We start from the raw sequence: 10,382 nt of genomic DNA, 5'->3' as shown, positions 1-10,382 counted from the left end.
TAACTATAGAATAAATACATAAAATGTAACAATATTTGAAACCAAATAGCAACTCTGTCCTTTAAAAAAAGCATTATATTGCTTTCTTGGGAAGCATATATCTAAAATTACAATAATTCAGATTGCTTTCACTCAGAAACATTTTGTTAAAAGATTGCCTTACATCATATTTGAAAAACATAAGCAGACTTTTACCAAATATAGAAACAAAGATCATAAACTGAAAATAGAAGCCAGAAGACAGACTCAGTGGAAACTACAGAAATATTAACATTGTATTAGATTTGGCAGTGAAGAAATAGAAATATATCGTGATTTACTACCTTTACAAAAGAATAAAAAATTAGGTGAAAAAAATATTCAAACTATCAGAAATAGCAAGACACTTTTTGGCAATACGTAAGGAAGAAGATTTATTTAACTTTGGAGAGGGTTGGCAGAAAGGGACTAAAATGAGAAACAATAATACCACATATTAACTTTGTTCTTAAACATCTACATTTAATGTATCAACTTTGGCTGTTGTTATATGCCTTGGCAATTCAATAAAGTTACTGGAATGGAAAATTGAAAATTTTTATTGTGATATTTCCAATTTCTCTACTAGTGGAATAGTTTAATAATAAGCCATTGCATATGCTTTCAGCATTCTCATTAAAATGAGTGAGCTACCATTTTTCTTTCTATTCCTAGTTATCAGCAACTTTATTTACCAGTGCATATTAGGTAGGACACAAAGCTCAGCTAACCATTTGTGGTTATAGTTTCTGAACAAGCAAGTATTACCTATTGCAAAGGCATAAGGTTTAAAGCTGAAAGGAATCCTAAGTGGTTTCATATTCCGTATTTCATAGAATCAATGAAGAAACTGAGGCTCAGAATGATTAAGTAACTTGTCCCAAGTCAACAGCTAGTCAATAGCTGAGCAGATGTCATCCTTCTAAAATGTTGTATTACAGTAGACTACCCTAGAATCCAAATTATTTCAGGATTAGCCATTGAACATAGGCCTACAAATTCTTGTCTGGCAAAAAAAGAGAAAAAAAGAAACAGCCAAAGGAGGATACTTAATTTATTAAAAGTCTACTTCAGCCTCTACCTTTACTTGGAATGGTTATTTTTCTTTTAGCTTTTATGAATCTGCCCCCAGTTTTTACATGGTTTAATGTTTTATAAAATGTCTCTCTGCTTTCACACATCAGAGTCGTGCAGAATACTGATGACTCCCTAATTTGTAAGGTGATCTCTTCATAAAGCCGTGTTAATTCCTTTGTTGGTCTTTGCAGAGTAAATCTACTTATAATCTGGTACCTGCAATTAAATTGCTCATATAACAATTTATTTCCCTTTTAAGCAACAATCTGGGCACGTTTCTTTGGCTCAAGCACTACATAAACATTTATATTAACTATTAACCCTCCTGAGGCAATGGACTTGATGGAAACAGGAGCAGAGTGGAGCTGAAAGAACCAGGGGTGGATCCAATTCTCAGTCTGGTTGTCAATAAGCCATGTGGCCTTGAACAAATCATTTATCTTCCCTGAACCTTTCTCTGTGTGTAAAATGTAGGAGGTCATTTTTATGACCCCTAAGATCTAAAACCCTGCATTTCCAAACTGATCGTTTTTAAGCCACCCTTAACAATAATTATTATGTTTACACCCTAAGCTTCCATCCCGTTTACTTCCATGCACCTGATACATATTTCAGTCCTACCATTGAGAAAAGTAAATAAACTGCAATAAAATGTGACGTCTCCCCTACCATGCTGTGAACTCCATAAAAGGTTAATTCATTTTTATAGGCTTAGTGCCTGGCAGACTTGACATTCTATGAATGTTTGATATACGGATGGATGGATGGATGGATGGATGGATGGATGGATGGATGGATGATTGCCACAGCATAGCAGTAAGGAGAACTTAAGTATAAGTTTACATTGCCTCTGTAAATAGCCTAAATATCATTGTCCTGAACCTCATCAGACACTTATATGTAAGTTGACTTTTTTACAGCATAATGCTCATAGTACATCTCTTATACATGATCTCTTCTTGCCTAATCTTAGCCTGTTAACTTCCCTTCTTGATGATAAGCTTGTTGAGAGCAAGAGATGTGTCTCATTCGTCCCATTCTGTACCTATTCATTGCACTTACCTATAAGACTTTCATCAATTTAGCTAGTTAAATGAATTTTAAAATTAGTTTCAGTAGAATAGTAGCCAAATAAAATAAATGATACATTTTGTATCAAAGTATAAATCTTTTTGGGGATGGGGGCAGAGGTTTGGAGTGAATTATCTGGGATGATAAAATTGTGACTTTTTTGTCCTTTTACCTTTTATTAATCTCAAAATTTCACCCCCTATAAAAACCATTCATTCTTAGTGACTTTATTTTGCTTCACATGTGGTCAGCTCGTAATTAACATAATATAATTAGGTCTAATGTAATCTAGGAAGATCTCACAGGAGAGGAAGCATGAAGAACCCTTTATTCAGCTGCAATTCAAAAAAAAAAAAAGTCATGGTAGAGAGGTATTTGCATGGTTTCAGTTTATATGAAATCCAGTGGCATTGCAAAAGTATTCATTCCCCTGACCTTGCATGCAAATCATCTCCACCTTGCTTCAATAGATTCTTTGTCAAATGTTAAGAGTCCACACTCCAGAATGATACAGAATAGCAACAGCATATTGACTCTTGGTGGGATGTCCTACCCTCTTTTGACTTATTATCATGTGGATTACATGATGTTTACTTTAGTAAGATGTTCTGTTCTCAGATGGATGCCCATTTCTCTGGTCAAAGGAGGATTTCCATTCAAGCAGTTCTCCTTTTCAGGCAACATAAATTCCCTGATTGCTATCTCATCACTTTCAGATTCACAATGTCATTCTGGCATAAACAATGTATATGAACACATACATAAAGTTAATATTTTCTAACTCAGTTTTTTAATAGTCATCACAATCCTAATTATGCTATTAATCCATTATAATTATACTCATTATTACAAATATGATTTGTTCATGGGGATCTTCATTATCATAAGCAGTACATTACTGTTATAAATGTTATCAATAAACCATAACTGTTAGAAACACTCTTAATGTATTTACTCTTTGTTTTATCAGGTCCCACATAATCCACATGGGCATATATATGTCTATATAAACTTCAAAGGAACCAGATAATCTCTTACTCCCAAAAAATTACTGTCATGTTAATAAAAATAATAGCTGAGGCTTATGGAGCACTTGCCATGTGCCGACACTAAGTGTGTTAACACAGATGATTTCATTAATGTTCCAGGATCCTATGAGGTAGAAGCTTATATTAGCCCCATTTTACAGATAAGAAAACTAAGGCTTATACAGGTTAAATAACCACTCAAATGTTAAGAGCTAATAAGTGATGGAGATAGAACTGGAACCCAATTTCACTTCAGATTACTGTTTGGGATAGCAGATGAACCTTCTCATCTATTTGTGTAATTATTTCTTTAACTTTAAGTTTGCATGTCACTTTTAAATTCTGTCTTAAAACCAGAAGTATATACAGAGTGCAAGTTGAAATGTTTGCAATAGGAATTACAGGCTATCAAAAATATAATGAATATTATTACTGCAAAATTAGCAAATATAATAAATCAAAGTAGGAGAACAATGCAAGTATTATATAATTATCAGCATAGTTTTCTGTGAATGTGCTGTTGACTGATTAATTTTACAATTAGTAAACTTATTAACTGTGTACCTTAGCAGTTTTTTTCTTTTCAGCGTGTAAGGTTTAAAGTTCAATTTCTTTCCACAAAGATTAAAGATTTTCCAGCTGCCAAAAGATAATAAGGCAAAAATGATTAAAAGTAAATTTAACCACAAAGGTTTTGATAGTACCACATTCCATCCCATCTATTTATGAATTGATTTTTGTAAAAAAGCAAATATGCAAAATCTGATATTCATCGTTCCCTCTATTATTTTCCATTTGCTGTAGTCCAATTAGTATCACATTCATAAGGATCATGTGCATAAAACAGATATGAAACCACATTCCCTCTGAAAGTTTAAAAGCATTTTAGAAAATATGTCTAACACATTATCTTAATGAAGACAGCATACAAATCAGAAATGTTTCCTGGCTTTATAACCTAAAGCCAAAACAATATGAAACTTAAGAGCTTTCAAAACTATGAAATCTAAAAAGTTTAAATATTTATACTGGGAAGCCAATAAGTACTTTGAGAATATGAGAATTCACCCAGATAGCCTTTAGAACAAAACAACACATTGTGATCCATTTCAAAACTGCTGCTGTATTTACAAATCAAAAGCTTACTGAGGGTTGTCATATTCAAGACCTTATAAAGCATACTCCATGGAAAGCGCCCTCAAAGAGCTATCTTTTGGACTCTCAGGTTTATTTTGTCTGTTTTTAATTATGAAAATAAAACAGACACCTGTTTCACAATATTTAAAGAAAGAATTAGTATTTCTTAGCCTATTTTTTTATTACACAAAAATCCAGGTGGACATATCAGAACCAAGAACTCAATTTTTCATCTAGAATTCCTTATACTCAGATCTTCTGAGGCCTATGGGAATACTACATTTTTATCTGCAAAACCATCTACTAAAATTTCCTTTCAATTAAAATAGAAATGATACTTAGCAAAAAGGGTGATTACATGAGTACACTTTTAACAGGCATATTGCTTTTAAAAAGAAACTGAAAATGGGGAGCAAGGATGACACAGTGACTGGTATGAGCTTAGGGTCCGTTAGAGCCACACTCCAATCCTGGTCTTGCCACTGACCAGATACACCGCCTTGACTAAGTCATTTGACTTGATTAAACCTCAGTTTTCCTCATCCAGAAACTAGACATAATTATGCTAATTCCCTAATAACACTGCTGTGAAGGTCAGGTAATATAAGCAAGCATTTAGCAGACTCTTGGAAACAAAGCACATATTCAATAAATGGCAGTTAGCCTCACAGTTAGAAAAGAGGTAAACAACAGGTTAAAAGTAAGATGTCATTTGTCACGGATGCTGCAACAACGCAAAAAAAAAAAACAAAAAAACAAAACATAACAGAAAGCAATTAGACAGCCGTTTCTACTTCCCTGGTGTGTTAGTGTAAAACAACGAAGCTTGGGCTGGACTAAAGAAGGAAATGCAAGTATCTTTCTTCACCACAAGCCATGCAGTTAGGAGATGGGCAATGAGAACTTGACCTAACGAAGAACCACATGCTCTGAGGAAACTGTGGATAATTAACTTGTTAAATAATTCACTGAAATCAACCACTTGTCATGCTGTCAACCGCTTGGTCACGGCTGAAGAGGCTGTGTAAAACAATGATGCTTACAATTCAAAACTCGTACAAAATTCCTTACTTGAAATGACCTCAAAGATCTTATTACAAGATTGAAATTAGGGTTACACCATGGCACACAGGTTTAAAAAGGGGGAAATGACAATATCTTAGTCATTGCTTTATACCTAAGATTAACTATAAGAATGAAACACATAAAACTCCTCTTGTAAATTAAAAAAAAAAAAGTTAAATATCAGTAATCTCATATGGCTCAAACTAATTTTCTGGGGTTTTTCATGACACATCATTCTAAGTTCAGGGTAGCTTTGCCAGTCTACCATAGCAGGATGTGGACTAGCTTCAACCTTTTCAGAGTCCCTGTAAAAAGTGGGAAGGTTAGGCAAAATCGCAAACACAAAACCAATTTTCTACAGGAAGTTAAAGAATATAAGTAAGGTGACATTATGAAAGTAGAGTCGGCTATGTCACATCTGCATTAAAAATATTTTTTTTTCATGCAATCCTTGAGTACTCCACCAATTCTCCAGGGGCCAGTAATCCAATTTTTACAATATAAATTGACACAAGTTCCAAGGCCCTCTTTCGAATAATATTGAGCTCTGAGCTAAATCCCTGTTTAAAAAAAAAATTCAATTTCAGGGACTAATACACACAGCTAGTCCACACTAAGATCAGATGCCTCACTCACACAGGTGCACTCACTTCCAGGCACACTTGCAGGTCGGTATGACCATGTGGGTAGTTCTGGCCAATGAAGTGTGAAAGAGACAATGAGTATCTTCTCAGTGCTAGAAGAAAGCAAAAGGCCCATATGGTTTTCCTTACTACACCGCAATAATCAAGGAGGTCTTGAATTGAGATTACAGAGGCGCAAGATCAAAAGAGCTTGGATTGCCAAGGCACCTCAGACGGGATAACTGCCACAAAGAGTCAGACAAACCCAGTGGGTCCTTGTTTGAGCAAGAAATAAACTTTTATTGTGTTGAGACATTGAGAGCTTGGGCTCGTTTGTTACCACAGAACAGCCTAATGTAACCTAACTGGCAGAAACAATTTTGGAACTATCTGTAACCTGCCAGAGCAAGTGGGCTCACCCCTGCAGAGCCATCACACATCACAGCTGGATCTGGTAACAGACCAGACCTCCCCTGCACCCCATCACAGTCGTACATCTCAGCTAGGCCCTGCCAAGCCCCACACTGCAGCCCCAGGCGACAGCCCCACCTAGCCCTCCTGCTGCTCCACAGCAGACCATTGGGCACAGTGGACACAGAAGACAACATCTGAGTGCCCAGCTCTGATGATCAGAAGGGATTGCACTCCTGGGCTCCATGCAGTATCTCCTACACAAGGCTACTCCTCTAAGACTCACAGAAGTGGCGTGCGCGTGGGTGGCTCAGTCGGTTAACCGTCCGACTTCGGCTCAGGTCATGATCTCACGATCCGTGAGTTCGAGTCCTGCATCAGGCTCTGTGCTGCCCACTCAGAGCCTGGAGCCTGCTTCAGATTCTGTGTCTCCCTCTCTCTGCCCCTCCCCTGTTCACACTCTATATCTCTCTCTCAAATAAATAAACATTAAAAGTTAAGAAAAAAAAAGACTCACAGAAGTGGCTCATTTCTAATACATAGAAACAAACACAGAATCAGGCAAAATGAGGAAACAGAGGAACATGTTCCAAACACAAGAACAAGACATAAAAAAAAAAAAGACATTAATGAAATGGAGATAATCATAATTCAAATAATGGTCATAAAGATGTTCGTCAAACTCAGACAAATGGATGTACACAGTGAGAGCCTCAACAAAGACAGAAAATATTAAAAAGTTCCAAACTGAAGTTAGAAGCTGAAGAGTACAATAACTGAACTGAAAAACATACTAGAGGTTTTCACAGCAGACTGGATGAAACTGAAAAGCATATTAGTGAGCTGGAAGACAGCACAACAGAACTCACCCAGACAGAACAGCAAAAAGAAAAAAAAAAATTAAAGGGGCTCCCTTAAGAGACCTTTGGAAAAACATCAAACAGAATAACGTTTGCATTTAGGGGCCCTCGATAGAGATAGGGAGAAAGGGCCAGAAAATTTATTTGAAGACACAACGGCTAAAATCTTCACTAATCTGAAGAAGAAACACACCTAGGTCTAAGAAACCCAAAGAGTTACAAAAAAGAGGAGCCCACAGAGATCTACAACAAGACACATTGTAATTAAAATGGTAAAAATTATAGATAAAGAGAGAATCTTAAAAGCAGCAAGAGAAAAACAATTTATTACATGCAAGAAAAACTGATAAAATGATCAGCAGACTTTTCAGCAGAGCCTTTGCAGGCTAGAAGACAGTGGCCTGACATATTCAAAGTGCTGAAGGGAAGAAAAGTCCAACCAAGAATTCCCTATGTGACTGCAGAAAAATGAACCTGGACCACTTTCTTACACCATACACAAAAATAAACTCAAAATGGATGAAAGACCTACACAGACAGGAAGCCATCAAAATCCTACAGGAAAAAACAGGCAACAACCTCTTTTACCTCAGCTGCAGCAACTTCTTACTTGACATGTCTCTGGAGGCAAGGGAAACAAAAGCAAAAATGAACTCTTGGTACCCCATCAAAATAGAAAGCTTCTGCACAGTGAAGGAAACAATCAGCAAAACTAAAAGGCAACCAATGGAATGGGAGAAGATATTTGCAAATGACATATTAGATAAAGGGTTGATATCCAAAATCTATAAAGAACTTAACAAACTCAACACCCAAAAAACAAATAATTCATGAGGAATTGGGCAAAAGACATGAATAGACACTTCTCCAAAGAAGACATCCAGATGGCCAACCGACACATGAAAAAATGCTCAACATCACTCATCATCAAGGAAATACAAATTAAAACCACAATGAGATACCACCTCACACCAGTCAGAATGGCTGAAATTAACAACTCAGCCAACAATAGATGTTGGTGAGGATGTGGAGAAAGAGGATCTCTTTTGCACTGCTGGTGGGAATGCAACTGGTACAGCCACTCTGGAAAACAGTATGGAGGTTTCTCAAAAAATTAAAAATAGAACTACCCTACAACCCAGCAATTACACTAGGTATTTATCCAAGGGATACAAGTGTGCTGTTTTGAAGGGACACATGTACCCCAATGTTTACAGCAGCACTATCAACAATAGCCGAAGTATGGAAAGAGCCCAAATGTCCATCGATGGATGAATGGATAAAGAAGATGTGGTATATATATACAGTGGAGTATTACTCAGCAACAAAAAAAATGAAATCTTGCCATTTGCAACAACTTGGATGGAACTAGAGGGTATTATGCTAAGCAAAATTAGTCAGAGAAAGACAAATATAATATGACTTCACTCATATGAGGGCTTTTAAGGTAGAAAACAGATGAACAGAAGGGAAGGGAAGCAAAAATAATACAAAAACAAAGAGGGCAACAACACATAAGAGACTCTTAAATACAGAGAACAAACTGAGGGTTGCTGGAGGGATTGTGGGGGGGGGATGGGCTAAATGGGTAAGGGGTATTAAGGAAGACACTTGGGATGAGCACTGGGTGTTATACATAGGGGATGAATCACTGGAATCTACTCCTGAAATCATCATTGCACTATATGCTAAATAACTTGGATGTAAATTTAAAAATAAATAGATAAATAAATAAAATTAAAAAAAAAAGAATTCTCTATGTGGCATTCAGAATTGAAGGAAAGATTAGAGTTTTCCAGATAAACAAAAGCTAAAGGAGTTTATCACCACTAAACTAGCTTTACAAGAAACATAAAGGACTTCCTTCAACTAAAAATAAATGGCACTAATTAATAACAGGAAAATATACAAAAGTAAAAATCTCACTGGAAAATGTAAACACAGAAAAGTAGTAAACCAATCACTTAAAAAGGTAGCATAAAGGTCAAAAGACAAATATAGTAAAATTAACTAAATGTACAATAATTAGCTAATGGATGCATAAAATAAAAAGATGCAAAATGTTACATGAAAAATATAAAAGATGAGGAATGTGTTCAAATTTAAATTGCTGTCAACTCAAAACAGACCATTATATACATAGGAAGTTATATGTGAACCTGACAGTAACCACAAAGCAAAAACTTATCGTAAATACACAAAAGTAAATGACAAAGGAATCTAAACATAACACTAAAGAAAGTCACCAAATTGCAAGGGAAGAGAGAAAAAGGAACAGAGAGGAACTACAAAAACAGCCAGAAAACAATTAACAAAACAATAACAAGCCATTAAGTATTTATTATTAACAATACTTATTAACAATAATTGATACTTATTAAATATCAATAATTACTTAAAATGTAAATAAATTAACCTCTCTAATCAAAAGACAAAAAGTGGCTGAATGGATAAAAACGAACAAACAAAACCCCCAAAACTCATCTATAACCTCCTACAAAAGATTAACTCCAGATGGAAAGAACACAGAGACCGAAAGTGAAGGGATAGAGAAAGATATTCCATGCAAATGGAAATTAAAAGAAAGTTAGTGTAATTAGCAAAATGAAGGATAAAAAACATATGATGATCTCCATAGATGCAGAAAAGGTATTTGACAAAATTCAACATCCATTCATGATAAAAATTCCCAACAAAGTAGGTATAAAGGGAACATATAATAAAGGCCATAAATGACAAACCCACAGCTAACATCATACTAAACAGTGAAAAATCAAAACCTTTCTGCTAAGATTGGGAATAAGATAGGATTCCCAGTCTTGCCACTTTAATTCAACACAATATTAGAAGTCCTAACCACAGCAATTAGATAAAGGAAAAAAGAAAAGTAAACAAGAAAAGTCATCCAATTTGGAAAGGAAGGAGTAAAACCCACTATTTGCAGATGACACGATACTGCATATAGGAAACCCAAAAGACTCCACCAAAAATGTATTAAAATAAATAAGTAATAACTCTATTCAGCAAAGTAGCAGGATACAAAATCAATATACAGAAATTTGTGGTGTTTCCATACTGAATTAGCAAATTAT

Source organism: Lynx rufus, unplaced genomic scaffold (genome assembly GCF_022079265.1).
Source record: "Lynx rufus isolate CCGP_SWC_20201006 ecotype Redwood Valley unplaced genomic scaffold, mLynRuf1.p SCAF_11, whole genome shotgun sequence".
NCBI classification, from domain to species: domain Eukaryota; kingdom Metazoa; phylum Chordata; class Mammalia; order Carnivora; family Felidae; genus Lynx; species Lynx rufus.
This window is presented reverse-complemented; position numbering follows the sequence as displayed.